Here is a 26,673-nt window from a genome sequence, read left to right on the forward strand (position 1 = left end):
GCTCATTGCATCGCTGTTGTTAAACAGCATACTATGATGTATCAATAATTGCTTCCCAGATGAAAGTGAAATACATATAGTAAGTTTTTGTAAACATACAGCAAATGATAGTAAGAGGCACCTATTTTCTTTAGGCCTTTCTATAGCTGACTGAGTTTCATCTTTGGAACTGATGCTATTTTAGTACCAGATGCAGATGCAGAAATACCCTTCTCCTGGAAAAAGCAGGGCAGATTTGCTAATATAAGAGAGGTTCCATACTTTTTTAACATTGAGAGAGATCAATACTGAGCCAGTTTTAGTTATTTAATCAAAGTTATTGTTTTAAATTTCTGGAATATTTACATAAGGAGAGAAATACTTTACACTTAGTTTTCTCTTGAGAAAAGTTTTTAACAAACTTGCATCTTTAACAAAACTTGTATAAGAGTTTCCCATGCTGTACTGTAATTAAAACTCTACAGATAGTGGTGTTTAAATTGGATCTGACTGATCATATTTAATAGAAGTGTTATAATGGATATATTTTGAGTAGAACATGGGTACATTAACTAATCCAGTTTTCCTTCACATGGAGAAAGAAGTATGTCAAAATCTCTTGGACAGTGCAAATAAATGCATATAAACTCATAGATTACCTGAGGCAACTAAGATTTGCCCTGAAATCAATGATACTAATTACCTGCTTGAAGTTCTGTTGGTATTGAAAGGGTTGGTAGCTTAATCTTGCAGTAACTTTTTTTGCAACAGAAGAAAAGCTTTTTGGTGGAACATGAATATTTCCCTGTCCTTTGATTCTTGTGGGACACAATGACATCTTCCTTTTCCTTTTGCATTTGGCATAGTGTCATTATACACTGAAATATGTTTAATGCTTTGTATTCAAAATTCCCAAATCACTTCCCAAACTTTGTGAAGGGAATTTATTCCATCTAGAGAAAACTATGACATTGCTTATATCACTGGTATATTTACATCATAGTAAATGAGAGGAATTTTTGCATTAGTTTTGGATTTCATCTAGCAGAATTTGCTTCTCTGTTTACTATCTAAGAGAAAAAAGTACATGAACTTTCACAAGTGCTATCTGAAGACATATGATGAACTCTAAGCAATTACAGGGACATTTATAAAGACAGGAATAATTGTAAAGTATTTTGGTTGTGAAATTTTTTAAGTTTTGTCAAATCAACATTTTTGAGGAGGAAAAAATATTTAAAAGCAGTGAAAATGCTTTATTTTAAATTTTCTTTTCTAAGGTAGTCCTTTTCCTATAATGGCTCAGTGAATGGAAAAATGGAAAGAGGTATATGAAGTCATCATTGTGTAAGAATTCTTTTTAAGTCTGGTACCGTATCTAGTTTTCAAATCATCCTTGGATTCACCAGTTCCTCTTCAAAGATATTACTCTACAAGATGGCCAGAGCTGCAACTGAAAAAGGTAAGAATTGGGTAGCTGTCTTTACATGGTAAATACATATTTATGAAACCACATTAAACTGAGTTGTGATATGCTGTTTCAATACCAATTGCATCTTATGGCTGATTTTTAAATTCCTGACCAAACACAATTTTTAATGGGATTCATACACATTTTTTTTTCTAATCTTTAACAAACAGCAGCAGGAGTACATTTAGTCTAAATAATCATTAGGGCTGTTACATCTTAACATGTCACTCTTTGGACTGGACTATGCTAAAAGGTCATGGGCTTCAATCCTTAAGAAATGCAGCACAACTGTAGTATGATGAAATAGGCAGAAAAACAAGTAAAGAATGACTGTTAAATATACTGAGGTAGGAAAGTATGAAAACCACTCTGCTTTTGTAAGAGCTAAGTCACATCTTTGGCTCCAGACTTCTTAAATAAATCAATACAAAACCTGAACTTGCTACATCTGTGCTGTTTTTCAGCTGGGCTCTTTCTTCTTCTGTACTTCCAGGCAACTACTGCTCTTCGCTTCTTCATGAAGGCATCCTGGAAACATCCATTTACAAACACAGGTAAAAGGATATCTATTAAAAATTCCTTGTGTGTTGAAAGCTATGATTTCAAGCTGTTCCTAAACATGGAAGAAGAAATAACTGCAGCTAATTTGAGGTATCTATCGGCAAATGTTGACTATACTAATGAGATTAATTAGTCATTTGGAGGTTAAACAAAGAATAATTAGAGGTTATCTGATTTTACTTTTCTGTATGTTTATGAATATTTTATATTATACATTAATATATGTATATTATCATTTTCTGTATGCTCTCTTCTTGATGCTGCTGTTTAAAATTATGTTAACAGCTCACTGAAACACACTGCAGGCAATAGTTCATAAATTCAGTTCCCCATCGCCTGTTATGAATACCTTTTAATCAACTGCCTTGCATGGAGTCACTCTATCCTCTCCCATCTGCTAAATCATATTCAGGCAAACATTTTTCCAGTCATTGAGAGGTGTTCAGGAGCTCTATCCTAGTTTTGCTGTAGTAAATTTTATTTTATTTAGAAGCATCTGAGCTTATTCAGTTCTGTTGCTATCTTTTGTACCTGACATTGATTAAATAGCCTTGTCTGTGATTCATCAAATTGAGAAGCTGCTTCTAGGCTGCTGAGCCCTTTTAACAGGGGTCCCATGAAGGATTATCACTAGTACACAGGACCCTGGAGTAGAGTACTTGTCACCGGGTTATAGACTACTTCACTTCTTCATTCCGTCTGGTTCATGGTTATGGTAACTCCCAGGTGGCTCCGGAAGGGCTCAAGATCGAAGAATGATCAAATGAAATGTGTCAACAGAGACAAACATCTGAAAGACTGAGACACAAAATGAGACACAACCACAAAGAACTCCCAGGCTAACAAGAAATTACTCTAAGGCATTGTTAGTAAGAGGAAGATCAAGGGAAGAGTTGTTCTATTACTGGAAGGGAAAAGCCTATTTAACAGTAACACAGAGATATGTTTCATTATAGCTTTATGTTGGTCATTATAAAGACCCACTGCAGGGTATGTTACATAAACTGCTGTCAAGGATAACATCTGATCCTCTGGAAACTCTTTCAGTCCTAGTATTGAATGATGCCCTGGCCAGGGAGGCCACGTAGTCCTGCCAGATTTTCTCAAAGGAGCTTTGTTAGATCTCTGTTTTGAAGATGTCTCTCCTTCTCTTCAGAACATCTAGTATACCTGACATGCCGTTACATTAAGCACAGCAATTATTCAAAAATATATATTGCTAGCTGAAAGCACACAGTCAAATAATGTTCTGATCTGGATGTTCATACCTTCCACTAAAGAAAGAGGAACTATTTAGAGCTTATAAAACATGACTAGCACCTGAAACATTAAAGTGACTTTCTGAGAAACAGAGGAAAAATGATGGTTGTGAAGTGAGAATTTAAGGGCTACTGTTCCCATTTTATCATTGTTAGGACACAAATTTCAGAACTGTCAGTGCTTTTACATTGAGACAATTCTAGAGCCTTAAGCCATCGTTCACCAAATGTCACCAAGTCAAACCATTCTTAGCAACACATGGCACTCATTACCTGAATCCTCCTATTGTATTATCATTGTTATTACAAGACATTTGCAAAATAGCTTAATTATTTGTTTGATAAATATGTAAAATATTAAAGAGAACATTAAGTCTTCTCAAAATGTCAGGATATTCTTTCCTCATGCTCCCCCAAGCAAGAAGTACTGATTAATGTGTTTCATTATTCAGTGGTGTAGTATGACAGAATAGCCTCCAACACCTTGTCCTGGTGTTAGCTACAGTCAGATTTTACACTGTTTTGCTCCACTTATAATGAGTCTACACTGAGTTTTCTATTGCCCACTCAAACTTGGGGCGAAGCTTTCCATTCTTACTGGATATGGAGGAAGTGAGAACTTACTAATAGAGTGCAGTACCTAGCCCTCTGATACTGTATGGAGACTATTTTAAATAATTAGAGGAAGGTTATTTCCTGGCAGTCTTTCATATGCGTATGGAAGGGTTTTTAATTTTCTCAGCTGGAAATTCTTTTAATTTCCAAAAATGAGTGCAATAGTTAAAAATCTAATGACTGTGGTATACTGCCTCATCTTGAAGCTGTTCTGCCATACACTTTTTTCAATGCTCTCTCAAAACACTGTACAACAAAATGCAGCTACAGATGCTGGTAGACTCAGGCCCATATGTCTCCAAACTTACGTTAGTGATGTTCCCTATGCAATTTTGCAACTCTCTTCTGTTTATTCTAGTGGCAATTGAACTTTTCTAAAGACATTTTAAAAACTATAGTTTTAAAAACTGTAACATCCATGCATGTGACAGAAGCCACCGAAAAATAAAATTCAATGCCACATTTTGATGACTTTGTTTAGAAGACTTTGACTCAAGAGTAATAACAAACAAGGATACTCATGATCATAAAGAGCTGAAAGGAGTTCCCAGAGTCCGGTACATGTCAAGTCAGATAGAAGTCCTGGTGAGGATCTCCAGCCTGCAGGGCTCTCACTATGCATGGACCCTCCTCATGCTTGGGACTTGTTTGCGGACTCCACTGAGGCTTTTTGCAGATGCCAGAGATGCAGACTTTGCAAGTCTGATCTGAATGTACTATTTACTGGCAAATCAACCCTCATCTGGGGACACCAGACCTATGCAATATTATACTTTTGAATAGATTTGTACAGGAACAAGATAGAAGAGTTTATATTCTTCTTATTCTATGCTGGATCTGTGACTGCTTGTCAGAGAAAAAGACAGACAACAGTTTCACTTAGTTTCTAGTATACAGAATAATTATGAGTTCTTTTTTGATGTTCAGGTGATGTCCAAAATCTTGGCCCTTCTTTTATTTAGAACTAACTGCAGGACGTAATATCACAACTTCACATAGTCTTTCCGAACCTTTATTTTCAGTTGAGAAGTCCTATCTGAAGACATCTCAGTATCTTTTATTCCTGTGCTGCACCTAACAAGCAAAGGACATGAATTAGCAGTCCTAACACCTGCAGCGCTGCTGGTAAACACTGTGCTTCAGAACAGCTCTGAGAAGACTTGCCTGAAAACCAGTTTTGTTTAAACTCAGTTTACACAATGTAGACAGTGATATTACTGTGCACAGCAAAGCTGGGACTCATACTCACAACACTGGATTTGACAGCAGGAGGATGGTACGATCTCTCTTTCCACTGCTACTGGCTAGACAGATAAAGGTGTCAGATAAGGAGAAGATTTCTGGAATTTGTCCGTTTTTCTAAATAGTTTTTTCTAGCCTATGGGAACCTTGTATGTCCCTGGGTTGAAGTTACACAGTGTGAAGTTAAACTCTTCTAGAGACACTAAGAATAAAAAGATTTTCTCTATTGATGATCCATATAGGTGATTAATAATGAATGAGCCATCTGAGCAAGAACTACAGCAAGGCCAGATCTAGCTGCAATGCAGCTATAGGTAAGGCCTTCAAACAGTATTCAGTATAACTAGGAAGACACCATCCGTCTTCTGACCCAGGGTGCGTGCAGCCTGAAGCAGCAATAACAGACACTGGCCTTTGATCTCCTGGCTTTAGATAAACCACTCCATGAAAAAGAGAATTTATAGTATGTTTGCACTTGAATTTCACTTTGAATGTGACCTACTTTTGTGGAAAAGAAGCATGCAAAATCAATCATAATAAATTATTTCAGTTTGTTTATAGGCTGCTGGAGCTAGGGAAACAAACAAATAAAGAGGAAGATAAATCTGAAAAGAGTTTTGAAGTTGTCTCCATTTGGGAGAATTCAAAATAACCCCATTTTTTTCTTTTCTATTAAATCTTTTGCAATGTTTAATCAATATTTTATTAACTTTATTACCAAGTTTTCAAAATTGTCCTTGAATTGTCATTATAAAAGGCCTCATGATTTTCAGTACACAAAATATTTCTACTGAAAAGTGTTTTTATTAATATTTCAGTATTAATGAAAATTTCAATTTTCACATAAAAATTCTGTGTTTTCCTAGTATGAAATTGAAAATCTTTCTTCCTGCTTTGTTTGCTTTATCAACTACATGCTTTAATGATTATGATACAACATTCCTGACTCATTAGAAAACACTAGTAAAGTTGACAATATAATTCTTTTTTCTTAAAGAAGCTATGTATACATGTTTGTCATCTATTTCCAGCTACAGCATGTCCCCTTAGAGCAGTTAATAGATTTTTCCACCTAAATAAAATCTTTTTGGAAACTGTTCACATGTAAGAAGATGAAATCTTTATTCAAAATGTATTATTCCTGAATTTAAAGAAGGGTCCAAAAGAGCCTGGCTGGGATTCCTTGCAGACTGCATAAGGGCACAAAGTTTTAAGTCAGTCTGCAGTGGGAGTGTTTTGCAGAAACCTATGGAAATCCGTTGCACATACCTAACTAAATTTATGCTCTCAAATGTCAGATTCACTAAGAAGCTGTAGATTTTTGGAAGTTTCTAGTTCAAATTGTTGGCTTGGATTCTGCAAAAAATGTAAGATTTATTCTATTTTTCCCTAAAGATGAAAATCCCTACTTTTTATCAGCTTTCCTTCTTACGTTGAACTGATACTACAGTAGAATTCCTTTTGATTGGTTTACACAAAAATAACAAGCAAGCACAAAAATGAGAGAGTAATCAGTGTTGTGGTTTTCCTGCTTGTGAAAATAGCAATATCTCAGCATTAGGAACAGACAGGCATAGAAGAAATGCACTGCACAAGATGAAAGATGAAATCAGATGGTAAACTCATAGAAAAGGAAAAATAAAAGGATATTATTTTATGTTTTTTAGCATGACTAATTGATTTGATATTGTTCCATGTAATGCTTATCGCAATTAATTCATTTGGGATTAAAAGAGATATCATATATTAGCACATTTTACTGCTCCTGGATTTCAATTCTAATACAGTAGTGTTAGAATAAAATCACAAGTATAGCTTTTGCCAAGAACAGGAGACCAAGCATACTGCCAAAGAAAAAAGAGATGAGGGATAGCCGTGGGCAGGCAGACCTGAGGGAGAGAACAGGGGTATTAGCATTATTTCCTCTTCTGACGCTTCTCTCCTGGCATTTTGCTCTTTGTCCTTACTCATGCTTTTCTTTTACTTCTGTTAATTGTTTTTCTTGAAGAATATAAATTCAATTGCCTCTTCACAGAGACTTGCTGATCCCAAGCCTGTAAAGGGTACAAACTCTGCATTGTTAAATAAAACTTGCGTCATGGGAATAAAGGATCAGAATGTGGGGAGAAAAGTGCAGAAGCGATGTCCTCCAGTAAGCTGGAGACCAGCTTACAGTATCACCTAGTTTATCTGTGTGTAAAGCAGGGGGATGGGGAGAGCATGAAAAAGGATAGTATTTGCCATTTAAAATGGCAGATACTTCATGACTCTCTCCCTTGTTAAGGAAATTGGTACTAGTAATTCTTGGCTCAGCCGTCAGTAGCATCAAACTTTGCTGATACAAATCACTTTATAAAATTTGTATGAGTAAATTTTAAAAAAAGGTTGGTTATCAGGAGGTTTGACGTAAAGCCAGCCAGCTTTGCCTCACAAAGCAACATGCGTTGCTTGAGTCTAACTGGCTAACAGTCTAGCTCTGTGACTTCTCACAGCATGCTTATTTCTGTCTGCTCCTCAAAACCTTTTCTGCCACAGTGAGACAAGCTCCTACATTTCGTTATTCAGAAATGCCTATTCACGTCTTCAAATACCTGAAAAACAAGGAATATACCACACCTGCTTATCACTCAGAGACATAAGGTGTTGCTGAACTCTATTTAAAGGAGTAAAACCTTTCTTTCTCTTTATGTTGTCACCAACTTGGTTATCAAAATGCCATAGTTTTATTTTTGTAAATGGAAAGTTCTAGTTTTCTCTCCCTTCTCTAGTTTTATGTCTTATCTCTTTTGGGAGTAAAAAAAGGAGATGCCAAGTGTTTGAAGGAGGTTCTGTCTGGTCTTTCTTGTCACCAAAATTTAGACTGAAGCCTTCCTTTGAATCAGGTATCCCAAGAATTGTTTTATATTAATATAGGAACATATAATAATAATTCATAATAATGTATTAAGGATAGTGATTCCTCTTGAGACCTTAGTAGTGGAGAGGAAAAGTAATCTATTATCAGTGAAACCCAGTTAAGGACAAGGTATTCACTGTGCTAGACTATGTACTGGTTGTATAGCTAATAGAATGCATAGTACAGAAACTGCAAACTACTGTGAAACTGAGTCAGATTTTGGTCACAGTCTAGCTAGGACAATATGGATCTCAGTGTGGGTTGCAAACCTGAGCAACAAGGTAAATCAGCTTGCCATTCACTTCAAGCTGCTGTGGTCAGAGTTTTCTTTTCTATAGGGTGAATAGTCCACATCGTACTAAGGGGTCACTGCTATCTAGATGTAATAACTTGTATTGTCAGAAGCTCTCAGTCTACAGAATAGATAAAAGGGAGCAAGTGGGCAAAATGGCTATCGTGGAAGAGTACAATGGAGAAGCCAAGCTAATGATAAAACAGAACCAAGCAGAAAGGATTGACTTCACCTTGCCACCTGTGTAACCACCAAGGTCTCTCTGACTTTAGTATCCTCTTAGTTCACTAATTGTCATGAATATTTTGTTACAAAACAGTATTTCTACCTCAGTGAATAGATTTAACCTAACTTAACACCACCATTTTTAATTCCTTATTCTTAGTCACTTGGTACTTCATAAAAGACATAGCCCTGACTAGGTTCCTAGGATCCCTAGGCAATGGCTGGAAGTGCATAAGGAAAATGTAAAAGCCAGCAGTCTGAAAGGGGAGCTGCCAATATCTAGCTGGTGTAGTCAATAACTCAGGGAATATCATTGCCATTTAGCATCTCCATAAGTCTCCCTTATTTAGAATTCATTACTGTAAACACTTCAGTCATTTTTTTCTGTGTAGTTTAGTTAGGATGTAATGTAAATTTGTATCAGGCCCTTTGCCTTTGCTCATGTTGTGTATTTGTTAAAACACCTCTTTCAAGTGTGAGAAGTTTTCCTCTGACACATCTGCAGCTAAGGTTTAAACTGCATTCCTTGCCATCCAGCATAGTGTTTTGAGAGGGCTATCAGTAATCTTTGCAGAGGGCTTAATCTGACAAAACTGCAGGGTTTTGTATAATTAATTAAGTGCTCATTGAATTGGAATGAAATACAGATATCCACGACTGAGTTTACAGCCTACAGGTTGGAGTGCTCTGAGCGCACAGCAGAGGCTTGAGTCTGAGATGCATGTCAAAGATGTAGTGAATAACAAATCAGGTACACTAGGGAATAGTTTCAGAGGAAAAGACTGGGAAATACCTAAATCACTCTTTCACTCACAATTTCGTGAGGTCAGGGAGTTTGGATCAAATCAGGTAAAGGAATGAAAATGAGCCAAACTATACTACTCATTTACTGCTGCAGCAGTAGCAAAGATAGATAAAACCTCTGAAAATCCTAGCAGACACTATCTCAGTGCCGTACTGTGCATTTATTAAATACTGCCAGCACTCAGGCTTGCTCATGGAGCCGGATTTTGTACTGTGTCAGTAGACTAAGGAGGTATTACCTTTCTTGTAGATACTGAAATCTGATGAATTAACCTCAAGGCAAAATGTAATAATGTTCTTAGTCCAGTTCCTCATGGTAGAAGATTCACCATTACAAGAAGTGTCACAAAGAGAGAGAAATAAATGGCAGTCCTGATGGGCGCTTCAGGGGAAATTCGAAGGCTGAAGACCTGCTACCTTCTCCCTTTATTTTAGTCACACCAGATTGTATAGGTCTAGAGAGTGAAGACCATTCATTTGAGGATGGAAAAACTTGTAGTGATACCATCTGTATTATGGCTAAATGGAGACTTGAGGGATGGCAGTTTCATGAAGTCCTGAGGACCCACATGGCATTGACCAAGATTACTAGCTATCAGTCGAGGAGAAGGAAGTTCAAGAGGTGAAGTTTTCTCTTTTGAGGATTATTTTCTCATCCCTTTTCTACAGTTAAAGAATTCACCTGGGGAGCCATGAACTTGCATTCTCAGAGGTGTCTCCCTGTGTAGCAATGTAGTTTTTAGGAATGTCCTCCTTGATGCACTCTCCCAACTAAATTGCATTTGCTAATCAAGGGGACACCCTTTCCTAAGGGTTGTGTTCAAAAGGAAGATACAGGAAAGAAAGAGAAAGAAAGACTTGATAGTTTAGTAGATTGGAGATTTGTGCAAAAATAATCTTCGAGGGGCATATTAGCTATTCCAGATATTAGCAAATTTATTCATTGGCTCTGCCCATGCAATCAAGGCTGTAGTGTCTTAATGATGGCTGCAATGGATTAGCATTGTTATTATAGCTGATGGAATCTGGATAGGTTATTATCCACTAACAGTGATATTGCAAAGCTCAAAGAAAGTAAATACACTGCTGAGTACACGACTGAATTCATTTCCTCGCACCTTTTTCTACTTAAAATTACCAGACGCACATTGCAGTAGTTTCCAAGTTAGGTTAGTTTATCTGTTTCAGCAGTATTCCAAAAATGTCAGATAATGAGACACTGATTAGATTCAAAACAGCCCGAGAACTGAAGACATCTAAAAGCTATTTCAGAAAGCAGACTTAGAAACATAATTACAAAAGAGACTAATGAAGGGCACCTCCTCAATTTCCCTGTGGCCCCTGCTAAGAAATTAAATCAAGCTTGTACCAGATAAGCATGACTGAACTGTTGGAAATGAGGGAAAGAAAAGATTAAAGTGTGATCTTCTAAACAATAAATACATAATGAACTAAAAATAAAAAAATAAAGTAAATGCCATTACAATGACAAGAAAAGAGAAACCTAATGGATTATAGAAGACCCAGCAGATTGAAATGGTACTAAAAAGAGTCAGTCATGAGTTTATTTTGGAGGAATAAGTTCCAAATTTTGGAACTTGCATGGAAGTAGTTTTCCTTGATGTTTCAAAAATAGTAGCATTGAAGCTGTTTGTTAAGCCACCATCTGTCAGAGAAGGAAGATGAGATGTCTCTACGGATAGCTAGGGGACCCAATGCAGCACCTGTCAAACTCAGAAGAAATTGTTCCACTGGTGTCATTAGTCTCTGCATGAGGTTCTAGCAGAACAGGTCCCCTCTGACCTTGGGAAGCATGCATAGCAGAGGTGTGACATAAAGTACACGTGATGAATCCGCATTTGAAATCTTGCCTCAGGTTTCTGTAAGCCTCAGGAGAAAAGATCTGAAAGGCCAAGTGAAACTGATGGGAGTAGCAGTAATATGCTTTGCCCAGGTGGGAAAGCAGTGGTGATTCAAAATGCAAAACACCACCAACCTTCATGTCCCAGAATGGTTCTGCTTGTACAGAAATTGAAAAGGAGGCCAGGAACTGAAAAAGTAATACATAAGAAGAAACCCATCAAAGCCCATCAAATGATATATGTTTTAATCAAGAAAGGAATAGAATCTGATTTTTATAGAGTGAATGACTGAGATGACCTCAATTAATTATTTCAGTTTATCACAGCTGCTTGGGATGATATCAGAGCACTTAACACCAGGGTGCAAACAGCTTCTGTAATTGGGTTATCTTGACTACCACGATGATTAAAAAGTGCAGAACACAAGGCAAGGGATGGAGCTGAAGGCTTTACAAGTATTCAGCTAGTAGTTTGCAATTTTTTCCTGTATATGCTTTGGTGGGGCTTTACATATTACCTGCAAGTTCTCCTGCAGAATTAATTTTACTCCACAATGAAATATTCGTATTGGCTTGATCAGTCTCACTGAATTTAATTCTTATTTTTTTCCATTTAATCATTCAAAAAACAGTTCAAAATTTTGAAAAGCAAATTCATTTTCCTATGGATAAAAGCTGAATATATTGGACAACCAGTTTATATCCTGTGTATTATTCGTTCTTTGTTTCTAACGAGTGATTAATCACCTTTATCACATCGTTGCATTTTGATATCTAACTGGTTGACTGACACCTTTTAAGTTATATAAAAAAATAGAAAACAATAAATAGCTAATTCTTTCCTCTGCTTCTAAAGCTTAAATTTGCATGAAAATGTAGGATTTCATAACAATCTTTATTCCCTAGCTGCTGTCCATAAAAAATATGATGTATATAGGTGTTTGAACAGAGTAGGGTTTTGGAATATAAATCTTTGTGAACACTTTTTTGGGGGCATCATTCCAGGTCCCCAAACCTTGTTTGCCTGCAGTCTCAATCTCTCTCACTCTCTCTTTTTTCTGTCTTTTTTTTTTTTTTTTTTTTTTTTTTTTTTTTTTTTTGCTGTGTCAACTCACTTTCCAAGTACAGTGATTGTCAGCATCCAGGTTACCTTTATTTTGGAATAAAAAGAGAAATCAGCTAACAGTCTGTGGAACTTCCCCAAATATGCCTAGATGGACCTGTTTAAAAGAGTATGAATCTTTGGCAAACAACATGCTGTTGTAGTAATTAATGCTACAGACACTTACTGCATAAAATCATAGTGAAGAAACATCCTAGCTGTAACAGGATATCTTTTTTAATAAATTGGGTCCCTATGTATATCATGGGCTGCTGGAACTATCCAGACTTCAAATATTAAATCCATTTTCCTGTTACATTCTTTTCTTAATTTAGTAGGCCTAGAATGAATGCACTTTTTTTCTTACACTACTTTTAAAATCCTCTTATAATGGGATTACTACAACTAACTCTCTTTTCTTCTCCATTGTGGACAAACAATTTTTTCTTTCTGAAACCTTAAAGTTTTCTCTCACTAGCTACCATCCAACTCCTGTTTTGGAATATGTTCTCTTCAATAACAAGCTTGTGGATATTAGCACCCCAGCATTTATCACAAGTGACAGTAGAAAAGCTCTTAATCAAAGAGGCTTAGGTTTGTATCTGAAGGTTACCTACTACATTATGATAGATGACCCTCTACAGATGCCATAGCTGACCTATTTTACTGATTTCACATTCCAATAAGCCTGCCCATCTTATAAAGCTATTAATAATTTAACCTGCACCATTACTGTTAATATGTCTCCGAGAGATGTGTCAGCTGGGGAAAAATGATATATTTATGAGCTTTCTGAAACAATAAAATTGATCAAATCTTGACCCAGCTTTTACTGTGAAGCTAATTCCAGAGTAATTTCTTTTTCCTGATTAAGTCTGCTGTCTGAAAGTAGCATTTAGCGGATCTACACAAGCAAAGCACGATCAACTGCATTTGCAGGTGGTGCCCAAGTTCTCTGTAGAATGCAATGGAACTTGCCTTGAATGAGATAAATGGTTCATGTGTTTGTGTATACTTACAGAAAAACAAGGAATCAGTCTAATACTCTGGGATCCATTGCATCACTGCTTATGAAAGGCTGCATTCTGTGGAACATGACAAGAACACACTCATCAATAAAATTACTATTGCATTGATTCAAATGGTTCAACTGGGGAAGGAAGAGTGCTACTCTGTTTCCAGGATCAAATGAGAAAGTTTAGTCATTTCTACTGTGAAAAGCAATTAAACTGGGCATCAGCTTTGATTAGTCAATGCTCCTTAGCTAAGTCATTAGGAATTTATAAGCTAAGACTAAATACCTTACACTCTACCTAGGAAGAAGGGCTGACAAAAGAAATGGTTGCAGCAATCAGTGCAATTGAAAATAGCATGCCTGTAATTGGAAACATTGGAAATGATTTCCAAACCTCATTGCAAAGGATGGGCAAATCATTTTGGACAAGAAGGAAAGGCACAGACACAGGTGTGGAAATCCCTGAATGAATACTGGGCAGTAGAAGAAGATTATCCAAACATACTTCAAAAAGTGGGAGAATCTTCTCATGATAGTAACTCCTATGATATTGGTCTGCATGATGTATCTACCTTGCATTCTGCCAGTTCCTGGCTGACAGAGTGGCCCTTCAGGAAGAACAGTCATCAGCCAGTTGTCAGCCAGAATTTTAAAACTTTTTAAACTTATTTTTATTAATAGAAAAGAAAATTCAAATGGGTTCCTGACCAGATCTAGAGTTGGAAAATAGAAATGATTTAAAGCTACTTTTGCATCTTCCTAGATTGTCTGAATAGAAGTCATAAATCATGATTGTATAGGACAGCAACTTGACTTCTACTAAAGAGCTTCTATTTTGCTGACATAAACCTGAAGAAACCACTGAGAAAGTAATAGTTCTCAAACTGATAGCAGTTATGAATGAAGTGACACCTTGACTGCACAGCCTGTGCTTTAGTTCATTCACAATGACCTTGGTGGACTACATGTTGAGAAGCAGTAATGTATATTTCAAGATGCCTCCTACAAGCAAGTCTAGTTATTGCAGGGTAGAAACATCAAATGTCAGGGGCCTTCAACATTTTTACATTGTTTTAAGGAGGCACATTTGCTTCTAGATCCCTTTTCTTAGGAAAGTGTGTTTCCCTAGGAAAGCATACTCAGCCTTCTTTCATCAAAGATCCATGTAGCCCAGAATATGTACTGGGAGATGGGAGCTGAAACTCATGCCCTGCCATGACACTTCAATCCCAGGCTCTTTACAGTCCAAGAACAGATAGCATTTATGAGCCCACTCTAGTCCAGTATTCAGATCTTTGCTAACGTAAGCAATTAATACAAGATATTTCTGTTACAGATTTTTGCACTGGCTTTGATTTGAATTCGAGCCAGAACTCAGGATGACACTTCCTGAATTTACAAACTGTTCCTCTGTTTCTTCTTGTTAGCCTAACAAAATGCTGTAGGATGGAAACTGACACCTACAATATCATTCACTCCATATGCCTAATTTTTACAGTGGAGATTTATATGTGAGGTTAACTACATAATAATCCTGTTGAAGGGTATTGCTGGGTATCTTAATTAAGACTGATGAGCGTAGGCGTGCTAGTAAAGGTCATTCTTTGAGGCATTAGTTCTTTTGTTGATGGAAAATTTAGCTCACAAACAGGTGAGAAACATACTACTTCATATAGACCCCTTTCATGAAAATGCACATCCCACTGTCTGTATAAATATTAATTCACCAAATGCATTTACTTTATGCAGCCGCTGACAGCCTCTGTGGCTGAACTGACAAGTTAGTCTGAAAGACAGAAGTACAAAAAAAAAAGGCTGTAAAGTTTACTCCAAGGCATCAAAGTGCATTAAGAGATATTCTTAAATACAGACTTCTACTGAGTTGCAAAGCAAAAGGATCAAGTTGAAGATACTGGGATAGATGAAGACAGAATGGTTGTCAGTATTTTCACATCTTAAAATTCACACTGTAGGTTGGGATCCTCCAGAAAGGACTTTGGCAAAACAAAACAGCATGCAAGAAATTAGGTTAGAATCATCAAGACAAACATATGAATGAATAAACAGTGATGACTAGACTGTTTCTGAAGAAATGCAGGGACTACATGTCAAATCAGTGTATGGTCTCTGAAATGAGAAAGTACAAGAACTGGCAAGGGAATACATCAAGAGTTATTGCCAGATTAATGGAAACTCAAATAGGAAGAAGTCATGGGTGAATAAGCAAGGAATCAAGAGAGAAGTCTGATTTTGAATAATTGATTTGTTCTGTGAGAAGCTAAGTCAAAATTTTCCTAGCAAATCAACAAGTACTGATCCAGAATGGAAATCAAAGAGGGAAAAGTACTAAGAAAGATGTACTGAAGAGTTGAAGAAATTGCCAGGGAAGTCTGAGGAAATAACAGAACTGATGAGTAGACTAGCTCTGCTCTCAGTTACATGTGCACAGTTCTAGCAAAGCTCTGGTTCTTGGGGACATAAGGTTGAGATTACCAGTACACAGGAATACATGAATTGTGCTGCTGAAATACCAACACAACGAAATTCTGGGCCTCAAAAAACTTTATCTGCCCACTACTTCCTATGAAAAAGTACAAGAATTTGCATCTCTCCACTGCTAACACCAACCTAAAAAACTTATGTGCTTAACAGTATATTGACTATTCCCTGCCTCTTCATTGCTACTTGCTCTGGTTATTCTATTACCCTTTTTATAAGTATACCTGAAACTGCATACAACAAAGTTTGAATTCAGTGGTTAGGTTATCTCTTCACCCTGCTTAGACACTCAAAAATTCCACATTCCTGCCACTTCTCAAAACAATCTGCAACTTAGAAACAGATGCTATAAAACATTTATCATGATCCCGGGAGATCTCTATCTAGTGTCCTAGTGCATGTTACAAGAAAATATTTACAGAGCTAGCTCATTAATTTCCACAGAAAGCATCAGAAGATTTAGGGGATTTTTTCAAAATGGGAATAGATAAATGTTGGGATAATTACCATAGGTCACATATTTCAAGGACCTGGCTAAACTCTAAACATAATGTTAGGATAATTTGTCTGCTTTTGTCAAAACATTACAATGGGTTCCCATATGAAGACGTCAAAAGAGTCTTCATTCAACTTTTCAATAATCTTCTTTGTTGATGTTATACTGTGGCAATACAGAAAGGCTATAGTCAGATTCAAATATTATTTCTACTTTTTAACTACACTTCAGCAAATTATATTGGTCCTTGCATGTATTTATTTTGATCATCCAAAAAGGAAACTACACAGTTATGCAAACAAGACTATCCAGTATGTCCATTAAACATTATCCATTTTCATAACATTTTCTTACCGTATTCAACCTACATAAAAATTCAAATGTTTCCTGAATTGGAATATGCAGCTGTGTGTTTTATGGCTGGTTCAAATGTGAGGTAAATTACAAGGCAGACTATCTTACCACCACTTTAATGAGAGCTGTAATGATTGAATCTCCATATTAACATCTCTTATTTTTTAAAAATTATTTAGTTGAAATTTTCTGTGGATATGAAATTGCTATGTATAATGCATAATACTTCAAAGCTTTACAGAATAAAGGCATTTTTGAGAATATTAGGGTGCAGTTTGATAACCAGCTTCACCATTTTAAGAGGTTATCCAACTTCTTCCCTTCCTCCAGCTGTGACCTCCATCCTGCTTCTCTGAGCGAACATTAGTATTCATGCAGTTCTACAATGAATCATCAGACTGAAAATGTAAATCCAAAAATTAACTTTGAATAGTGAAATGACTGAACATGTAGTTATGTGGAACTAGGATCAAGAGGAAGGATGGGCTGGTCCCTGTTGGTAACAGTGCAGTCTTGTCATTGTCTCCTGAGACAAGTTTGGGACAGCCTTTCGATGCTGATTGCTTTAGAAAAGTGGACTTGTGATTCACAGGAGTGTGGTGGGCACATCATGTGACCTTCTTTGGACCTGACTATGAGAAAGCAATTTAGAAGGATTTCTAGACTTTTTGGAAGGCAGGAACTTGAAAATCTTAGTATTTCTTAGGGCTTCCAGACTAATCCTGTGCAGCAAGTGCTATTCAAATCTAAATTCTGGAGACTTCTCAACTACCAGCCATGGAACAGGAAAATTTCAGCTGGAGATCCCGTATGAACCTTCACTTTTAAAATATAGTAAATGAAAAGCCTCTGTTAACTCTGATATTTGAAAATGTCTTCCTTTGAATAAAAATGTTTACATTTCTATTTTTTGATGAAGAATATAACTACTCATTTCCTGTTTCCAGATTATTATACTCAAGAAACATCGGTTGTAACTGGATTCAGCCTCTGTTATGTTTAAAGCTGAGGAAACTGAGAAGTTCCACACTCCAGGATAAACAACTTCATTCATCCCAGCCCTTTCTGTAACAAAACTGTTGTGCTAGGGGATGTTGTGCATGGAATAATTTGCTTATTCTCTGTTATTTAAAATTCTAGGCAACTGCATTTTCACATACAATGTAGGACACATTCTTGAAAATAGAGGTTATAATGTCATTTGAAGATCAGAGTCTGACACTAAAGTATATTCATATATAACAACTTCCATGCTATGCTGTACCAACACATATGGTACTAAAAAATGTATTTTTATACCTGTTGATGAAATACCAACATAATTTAATCCCTTACAAAAATTTATTTTTTGGCATCTCTGCCAAAAGTACAAATCCAGAGTCATGGTAGTTTTTCAGAGAGGGTTATTTCTCCATGAAGAGCCAGAAAGAATGCCTTGGTAAGCTGTCACACAGTCTTGCTTCCAGAGCTGTACATGACAAAGCAAAAAGCTTTAATGTCACTATTAACAACCGTGTTATCATTCAGCCTTACCACCCCCGACATCCTATGACTCCCTCTTTCTAACTTCCTTTTATCTTCTCACTCTCCTTAGGTACCTATCGCTACAATACCACTTACTGCACTCTAAAAGAAGAATTTAGACTGACTGTCGTGTTTCTTTGACTAATCTTTCATTTCTTTTTACCTTTAGAATTTAAATCATCCAAATGTAATGTTTTTCAAGTCTCCTGTATCTAAAACTTTAGAGATGTTCAAAACCCATCTGTGGACCACCAGGAAAAATAACGATGCCTGCTAGAGTGGATTCTGTCAAGCTAAACTGAAGCATCAAAAAAAGTGAGTTAACATTTAGATTTGCCAAAATAATATTAAGTCAATTTAAATGTAGATTATATGACTATAATTTCACATGCAAAAGCAATGAGTCAAGTTACAAAAGAGGTTTGAAAAATAATGAGACTTGGCCTCAACACATATTTCAATCTGTGGATATTAATATTTGTCTTCAATAATTCATGACCCATGTTCATCTTTGTAGAATCCCAATATTTTCTGACACTGTCTCTCTCCCTGGTGAGGCAGGGATGAACAGAACAGAAACTCACAGGATGTGAGTGGAGGATGTGGAGGATGACTGATTTCTGTAACGTGGCAGACGTGAGCTGCTGCTAGAGAAGAAAATCTGTGAGGAGCTAGTGCTTCAGGAAGGAACCGTTCTGAGCACAACATTTAGACAGCTCAGCATGTAATTCTGGTAATATTGGAGGATTTTTAATGCCAGTTTCTATGATGATTTATCAGAGCTAAAAGATTATACTTAGGGGTGGAGTACAACTATTATTCTTCAGAGCTATATCCTTAATAATGTTTTTGCGCACTATATTCTTGTCTTTGGCAAGCCAAGCTGTTTTTGACTATGGAAATACATGTTGTCAGGGTGCAGTGAGGGCCTGGCAAGGGAGCAGGGCAGGGCAGGGGGCAGGCCCAGCCCTGGGCTCAAGGCCGCTCCGTGGGGCCAAGGACAGGCAGTCAGCCTGCAGGTTGGGCTCTGGGTCGGGATCGGCGGGGTCATGGCCAGGCATGGCTGCAGGGCAGCAGCTACACCTGTAGCTTGGGCCAGGCCCCACGACAGAGCCTCAGCCCAAAGCAGCTCCCAGGGGCAGGGGCTGGGGTGACACTGCTATCCCGGAGCGCTCCCCATGGCCACCAGCGGGAAGGGGCAGCCCTCAGCTGTGCCGTCCCGAAGCTGGCCCTAAGCCATCCCCCCCCCCCCCCCCCACCATCACCAGAAAGTTTTCTCTTTTATTAATAGCCAGTTAGTGAGCATTAGGGTTCAGGAATTAATATTCCAGGATCAAGATAACTTTCCTTTCTCTTGTCCTCCTCCAGAGTTCCTGTCCCTCCCTATGCCCCCTGGATCACTCTGGACTACTCCATACTAGCACAGATTCTATAACTTTTACTTGTAACTAAGGATGCCTGTGGTGTGAATATAAAAGAATCCAAGCTGCTATGTTAAAAATTGCCTTAGTTTTAAACCAGTGGCATTGTTTTGAGTGGCTGTGGGACAGTCTGGTAAATTTTAGTATTACTCTTGTGAAAAATGGATATGGTTCATTTTAACCATTCATCTTTGCATTGTCAGTTGCTGCACTGGCTCATTTTACCCATTTACTTTGATGCTGTCAGGACTAAGGGGAAAATTTCTATTTCAGAAAAGCAGAATTGAAGAGAATTAGGTAATCTCTAGCCATTGCCAGGTTGGAATGAAAGGCCTTTCAAGGACCATCAGCACATGAATAGAATTGCCTTGGATGCACTGGTGGAAGACCAGTGACCAGACAATTTTTAGCTTTTATCAGCCAAGAAAAACAGAACCTCAGAAAACAGCATGACTGCAACTCAAAATGAAAGATTTAATGTCAGGAAACTAGGTTATAAACTTTCTGGACATTACAGAGAGGGAGTTGAAATTCTTGGAGAAGGGGACAAGGAGGGAGGGAGTTTTAGAAAGAGGGATAAGTTTTTACCTTTTGTTTTCCCTTCTGATTTAAGGATCCTAAAATAACATATTCCAAATGAGTAATAAATGGTACATTGCCTGGAAAAGTCTGCCTAATGTCATTGCACATATGTGCTGTATTGATTTCAAAAGAGTTTCTAAACAGAGATTTATGTTCTTTTGAAGCAGTTTGGAGGTCCTGGTGAGAAGCAGGACTGTGAATTTAGCAGCCAGTTGTGAGAAACAGTGATTGCCTAAGGTCTAAAACTCCAATGGTGCCTTTACCAGAGGAGTGATTAGCTGATGCCAAAAAGCACATGCTTTAAAAAAGAATTTTAGCACTCTTTTTAAATCCTGTCTCCTTTTACTGTGCAAAGGTGTTCTTAGATTAGGTAGCATCCAGCTTTTGAAAAGAGATTCTCAAATCATTTTACCTACATCTCTATTCTTTACCTTACCATTGACATTTAACTTGAGAATTGACCTACTTGTACACTAGCTAATAATGCCTGACATCTGCCATGCATTATGAATTAAAAAAACTGTTAAAATCTGTGCTACAGCAGAAGTCTGTCGGTTTAACTGCATACTCTCTTAAGAGGTTGTAAGTCAGCTTGAAATACATCTTCCAAATTCAATGTCACTCTGAGTGCCAAGTTCAGGGAATTGAGTAGCTTATGATGTCTTGTATCAGAAACAGGTGATTAGAGTTTCATGATCTTATGGTTTCGATGACTTACGTTTCACTGAATAAACTATGCATATGTTTAAATATATTTCCTAATGGGGGTATTTTTAAATATTAATAACAAATGTTGTCAAACTAGCTTAAAGAAAGCATACATGAAATTACAAAAAAATGACAAAATTAGAAATGACTAGAATACTTACTCAGCCCTTGAACCCTCATGAGAACTTAAGTCTTAAAGAATTCTAATTAGCTTCTGTTATCTGTCTTTATTTTTATGTTCCTGAATAGAGTAATACTCATCCATATCATAGAGATAGGCATCTTATAAAGCAATTTAAACCATCACAAAATCTGTACCAAAAATAGACAGAATGACTTCCCCTTTGAAAATGCTGCTCTCTCTTCACTGACTATAAAGCAAGCATAAAAGGCCAGCTTGCATTACACAACAACATCTGAGATGACAAACTGAGGTGATATGAACACTATCATGAATGTCACCAAAGTTTTCCAAAGTTTGGGATACAGATTTCATTTTCTACAGGATATAAATAATCCCTCAGATTAATGACTCAGATTTTTGGGTAAACATTCAGAGCTTGTTTTTTTGTAGGTGCTCAAATTCTCTGAAAGTCAACAGGACTTAAATGAAAAATGCTTTTCAGATCTTCACCTTTATACCTGAAATCAGTATAATCAATCTTTCTTCCCATTTTTCTCTGACCTGCCAATGCAGATGTAAACTTCCTCAACCAGGACTGTTCCTTACTATTGCTATAAACAGTACATAAAATAACAACACTCTAATTTATTTTTTTCTCTAGGAACTTTTTATAATATAATTGATAAATAGTGCTAGCAATAAAATGTATTACGTATTTTCATTTTATATTTATTAGCTTAAATAAGCTGACATACAATCTCCAATCTGCCACAGGATGGATGTGCAAAAACATGAATGAAGACTTAAGACACATTTTAATGTGGACTTGTGTAGAATAGAATGTAATAGGTATGTATAAAGATTATTCTATAAAGCAGAAAAATATGTGACAGAAAAATTATGACTCCACAGAATTTCCTGTGCAACTGATCTTATTAAATGGTATAAAAACCCCATCATTTTCTGTTATATGTCATCTGACTTTTTGATGAAGATCATTAAAATGAGTGTGGGTTAGCATAGCAGGGGGCAAAAATGCAGAAATATTTTAGCGGTTATTTAAGCATTTTAGGTGGGCTGCTTTATTTACTGGTTTATTTTCTGGTGTATTTTCAAACACAGTAAAGGTTAAGAATACTACAGAGAAAATGCCTACATAACCTCTCCCCTCCCTTCTCACTGAGTCCCAGGAACATGAAAAGAAACAATTCTTCAGTGTATTTTTCTTTTTTTATTTTCGTATTATTTGGAAAGTCAAAGGCCTTTTTTTCATGGTAATCACATCTTAAGAACTCATTCATGGACCCAGATCTGAGAGGTCTCAGCAAGGAATCAAGTTATGAATGTATGCAAGAAGCCTTATTGTAAAAATGCTAACAGCCCTGAGCCAAGAGGCACACTATAAATATTGAAACTGTGCTTCCTAGAATCTGTAGCTTCTAACAGGGCAAGGAAAAGGCATTTCCTAAGCTCACTCACTCTTGCAGCCATGCTAGATACAAAGCAGCAGAGTAATATGACTTGTTTGTGCTACTTTTTGTAGCCATGACAGACAACATTTTATACCTCATGATCATTAATCAAAAGGCACCAGGAGTAGATCTCATACAAAAAGAAGTAATAAGGATGTATTTGGGCTCTGTGGATCATACCCACATAGCTTAAAAACCCAAGGTGTTGTTTGTACCTTCCATATGTAATTTCAGGACACAACAGATGATGTAATTTCCTATTGGTGTTAGAGCTCATTAGAGCAGCATTTGCTCCTGTCTTCTCTCAGGCATTTGGACTCTGAATTATGATTTAGTTAAAGTTCTCAAGAAGATTCCCTCTTGTCTCCTTAGCTACTTTTCATCTGTAACTCTCACCTCTCCATGGACAAGAGGGATTTTCCCTTTAGCGAAAGAGAGAACCCTGTTAGTTACTGTGTATTTCATTTTGATAGAGTGCGACGAATCATAGAGCAAAGATTCCTAGTACTTTCTGGATTACTAAATGACCAAAAATCTCAGCCCTGTCCTGTTGAAGCCCACTACTGTGTGATGTTTATCATCTCTTTGACATCTCATATACTTCAGAAAGCTCCTGACCAGCCAGTGTCAGGATGTGGTCGATGAGAGATCACAAAGTTGACAGGAGATACGATGCTGAAACCCAGCACTGCTTATTTATCCAGGTTTTTCATGCTAGAGATTTGTACTGTCTTCTCTTCCCAGTTCAGTGTAAGTTTTGGCCCATGTAATCAGTTGCATAGAGCATATCTGCTTCCCTTCCAGACTCAAGACCTGTTGATTTGCAGCTACAGTGCTGGTTCTACAGCCATGTGCTGTAGGATCTTCCAGACTGGTTTCCCTTAAGTTGATGGATTCTTGCCAGCTTGTGTATTGCAAATTCCTACACCATATGGAAGTTGCTTCACCATTTCAGCCAGTGGAATTTTGTTTTGGATGCCTGGGTTTCCTTTGCTTTTCTTAGATTGTATAGTTCCTGCTCATCTGCAGTTGAATTGAGTGGGATAGATATTTGTTTGTCAACAGGAGCTTCAAATGAACTTCTGAACTTTTTCCTCTCTTGTTACTCAGCTCAGTTTTTTGGTGCAATTACATTGCTACAGTGTAACCAAGATGTTTGCATAATGTTAGATGGAAAATGGGAATTAAACTATATATAACAGTGGAATCTATTTTCCATTTCCTGGCTCAATTCTTGGCTCTTCCTCACTAGTAAAGACATTCTCCTTTCAAAAGTGAACCACTCTGAAAACAGAGCACCAAAAGCACAAACGTAAAATTGGAGAAAGTTTTTCTGTTTATAGTCTCAGATAGTCCCTCCAGCTGTCTCAGACACCTATTTTGGTATTCACACTCTCTCATGTGGTCAATAGATACATTTGGAAGGTGGAAAGGGATGCAGGGACATACAATATGAATGAAAAATAGCTGTTAGCCTGGTGACTAGACTAACAGCTCTGTTGGACTGTCAGGGACCCCCCTTCTCTGGTACTTTGCATGGCTTTTGTGAAAGGATGGATGGATTCAGCCTGTGACAAAGCAAAAGGGTCTGAAATGCATCCAAGTCACCTCCAGTGAATAACCTGCTAGGCACTCCAGTGGACTAACGAATCATTTCTGAGTTTTGGGAACCTGAAAGCCTGAATCAATATATAAACATTTATTGGCATCAGGATTGCAGTTGCTGTCTGAGGAAGTGTCTTCATTAGTGTATTATAATCAGTAGTGCGCTTTTGGACTGAATCTCCTGATCATTCCTATTTACCACACAGGACATGTTGATGTTACAGTGTGTCTCAGAGCTCAGAAAATGAGTGTTATTTGGATGAAACTGGACTGGAAGATACATCTAATCTGGAACTAAACTGGAAACTCATCTAAGGTGCTCCAGCCCATAATGGGCATTCAGTTCAGGGGACCAGACTAGAGCTAGCCTGAAGCAACTACCCAAATACACGTAGTGCAGACATCAAGTGCTCAGCATCAACTGTTTTGCTCTACAACTCCACTCCTAGTAGATTGTGTTACCTGTCAACATATACACATATGTAACATATACGAGTAAAGATTAGGCTACTGTCCTGTTTTCAGAATTTTCCCCCAAGTGTTCATCATGACAAAAACCTCCAATAGAACAGCTAAAAAATAAATGCAGGAGTTAAAATAAGATTTTGTTCTGGGGTCCCCTGCTGGGATCCCCCTCTGTTTATCACATCACTTGCTTTTCTTTTTCAGAGGCTCCACTGGTATTAGAGCTGAAAGCACAATACCTAATCCCTAAGATTTTCCAATTCTGCCAGGCCTGAAATGAATACTTTGAAATTTTCTAAACTTCTCTTTTTTGCTCAGGAAGTGTTATAGGAAATATAAAATCACTTCAGCATCTCATTAAGTTTCCACTCCCCATCTTATTTCCAAAGCAATCCCTACATTTACCTGTACATTCTTGCTGAGGGTTGTACAACTCCATCTCTCTGTGGGGCATTATTTGCTTTATTTAATGATAACCCTCAGTGTTTTTACTGCTGTCCCTTGACTTCAAACATATTTGTTGCAGGGGCAGCCTCCTGCTTTGCTATTGGCAGGCAAAGTCAACTTACTCCAGAAGCAAAGGCAGGGGGATGTTGAAAAAGGAGAGGAAAGCTGAATGTTTAACTAGAATGTCTGTTTCATTAGATGTGAGGTCACTTGCTGTGCAAACAGCAATACTATCCCTATTCTCTGTATGTCGGCCAAGATGTGCCAGCTTGGGAAGAAGCTGGCAGTTCATAGAGCAGTCACTGTTTTAGTAAAGCTGATCAGACACTCTCTGTTTTTTTGGAAAATAATTTCTTTTTTTCTTGAAAAGCAAAATGTTTTCACTGCTTGGCCTTGGAGGAAAAATAAAAATAGATTTCCCAGAAATTAGATTCTTTCAGTAAAGCAATTAATTTAATCTAAAAGCTGCATTTTCCAGTTTTGGAATCCTGCTTGTTTCAACTACCTTTCTGAAATGTACAGGAATTTATAAACAAAACATTACTGATTACTGCAGTGACATTTTGAAGACCTATAAAGGGCAACTAGTCTCCCAATTTACCTACATTTTACATAGGGAGTACTTTGCTTTTTTATATATCTATCTGTTAAATGTACCCTGTGATACGTTAATCATAATGTTAACTTGCAACAAGCTCTCAGATCACTTAGCATGTGTAAACACTCTGGAAATATGGTGATATTTTTGTTTGTGTTCAAACTACTAGCTGGAGAAGTTCACCCAGAACTCAGCACCACCACAGATTTTTGCATGAAAGGTGACTTGCCTGAAGACACACGCAGGTTACCAGTGAGAGAACCCAGATCTTTGTGATCTGTGGGAGAGAGTAAAGAACCTAAGTTTTTAATCATGAATCAAAATAACACTGTGTCATCCCTGCTCATTTTAGGCAAAACCTTGGTCCTATTGATGTCAATCAGAAAATGTGAACTTTTGAGAGTAGCTATTGCAGCATCTACTATAGGAGCCAGTATGTCAAGTTATTTTACTTCAGATACCACGCAGGAAATATATTTAAAATTGTGCTATAAAGAACAAATAATGAAATAATACATAACTTTCCTATAAGGTAAGGCAAAGTTTAGTTCATTCATCAATCTGAGCTTTTAGTTTAATGATAAGTATATATGCAAAGTACTATATATGATACATCCAGTAATACCAAATATATGCTATTAAATATTTCTACAATTCCTGTAAAGGTCACAAGTACATCTTAAAAGGCTAAGAACCCCAAAGCCTATGGTGCTTTGCTTTGGAACTGGTAGTTTCATTTCAATTGAGACTGTGATGACTGTGTGTGTCTTTGAAATCAATATGCTCTTCAAAGGAAAAAGAAATGCTTAAAAATTTTTTCTTCTCTTTCAGCTTAGAGCTATGTTTTGACATGAACTCAATTTTGAATAAAGAGAGTGTTCTGAATTTTTATATGTTAACATAAATACTGCACCATGTCAGTGTAAAATAGGTGCCCACTGCACACAGGACTGTGTTTTTGTTTATGTCTGATCTGTTACACACCAAGAATTTCAGACCATTGTGGAACAGGCTTTATAAAAGAAGGACAGATTTCTCAGTTAAAACTGCAAAGCA

General features: G+C 37.1%; 1 long non-coding RNA gene across 1 annotated transcript; it reads left to right on the forward strand.

Moving 5' to 3' along the window:
- Positions 1-1,879: 1,879 nt before the first annotated feature.
- LOC112986327 (uncharacterized) lies at positions 1,880-23,698 on the forward strand. Its single transcript, XR_003259984.2, has 4 exons — positions 1,880-2,004; positions 18,365-18,510; positions 21,805-21,879; positions 23,307-23,698. It is a non-coding gene; the product is annotated as an uncharacterized LOC112986327 (long non-coding RNA).
- Positions 23,699-26,673: the final 2,975 nt, after the last annotated feature.

This window comes from Dromaius novaehollandiae, chromosome 6 (genome assembly GCF_036370855.1).
Source record: "Dromaius novaehollandiae isolate bDroNov1 chromosome 6, bDroNov1.hap1, whole genome shotgun sequence".
In the NCBI taxonomy this organism is placed as follows: Eukaryota; Metazoa; Chordata; class Aves; order Casuariiformes; family Dromaiidae; genus Dromaius; species Dromaius novaehollandiae.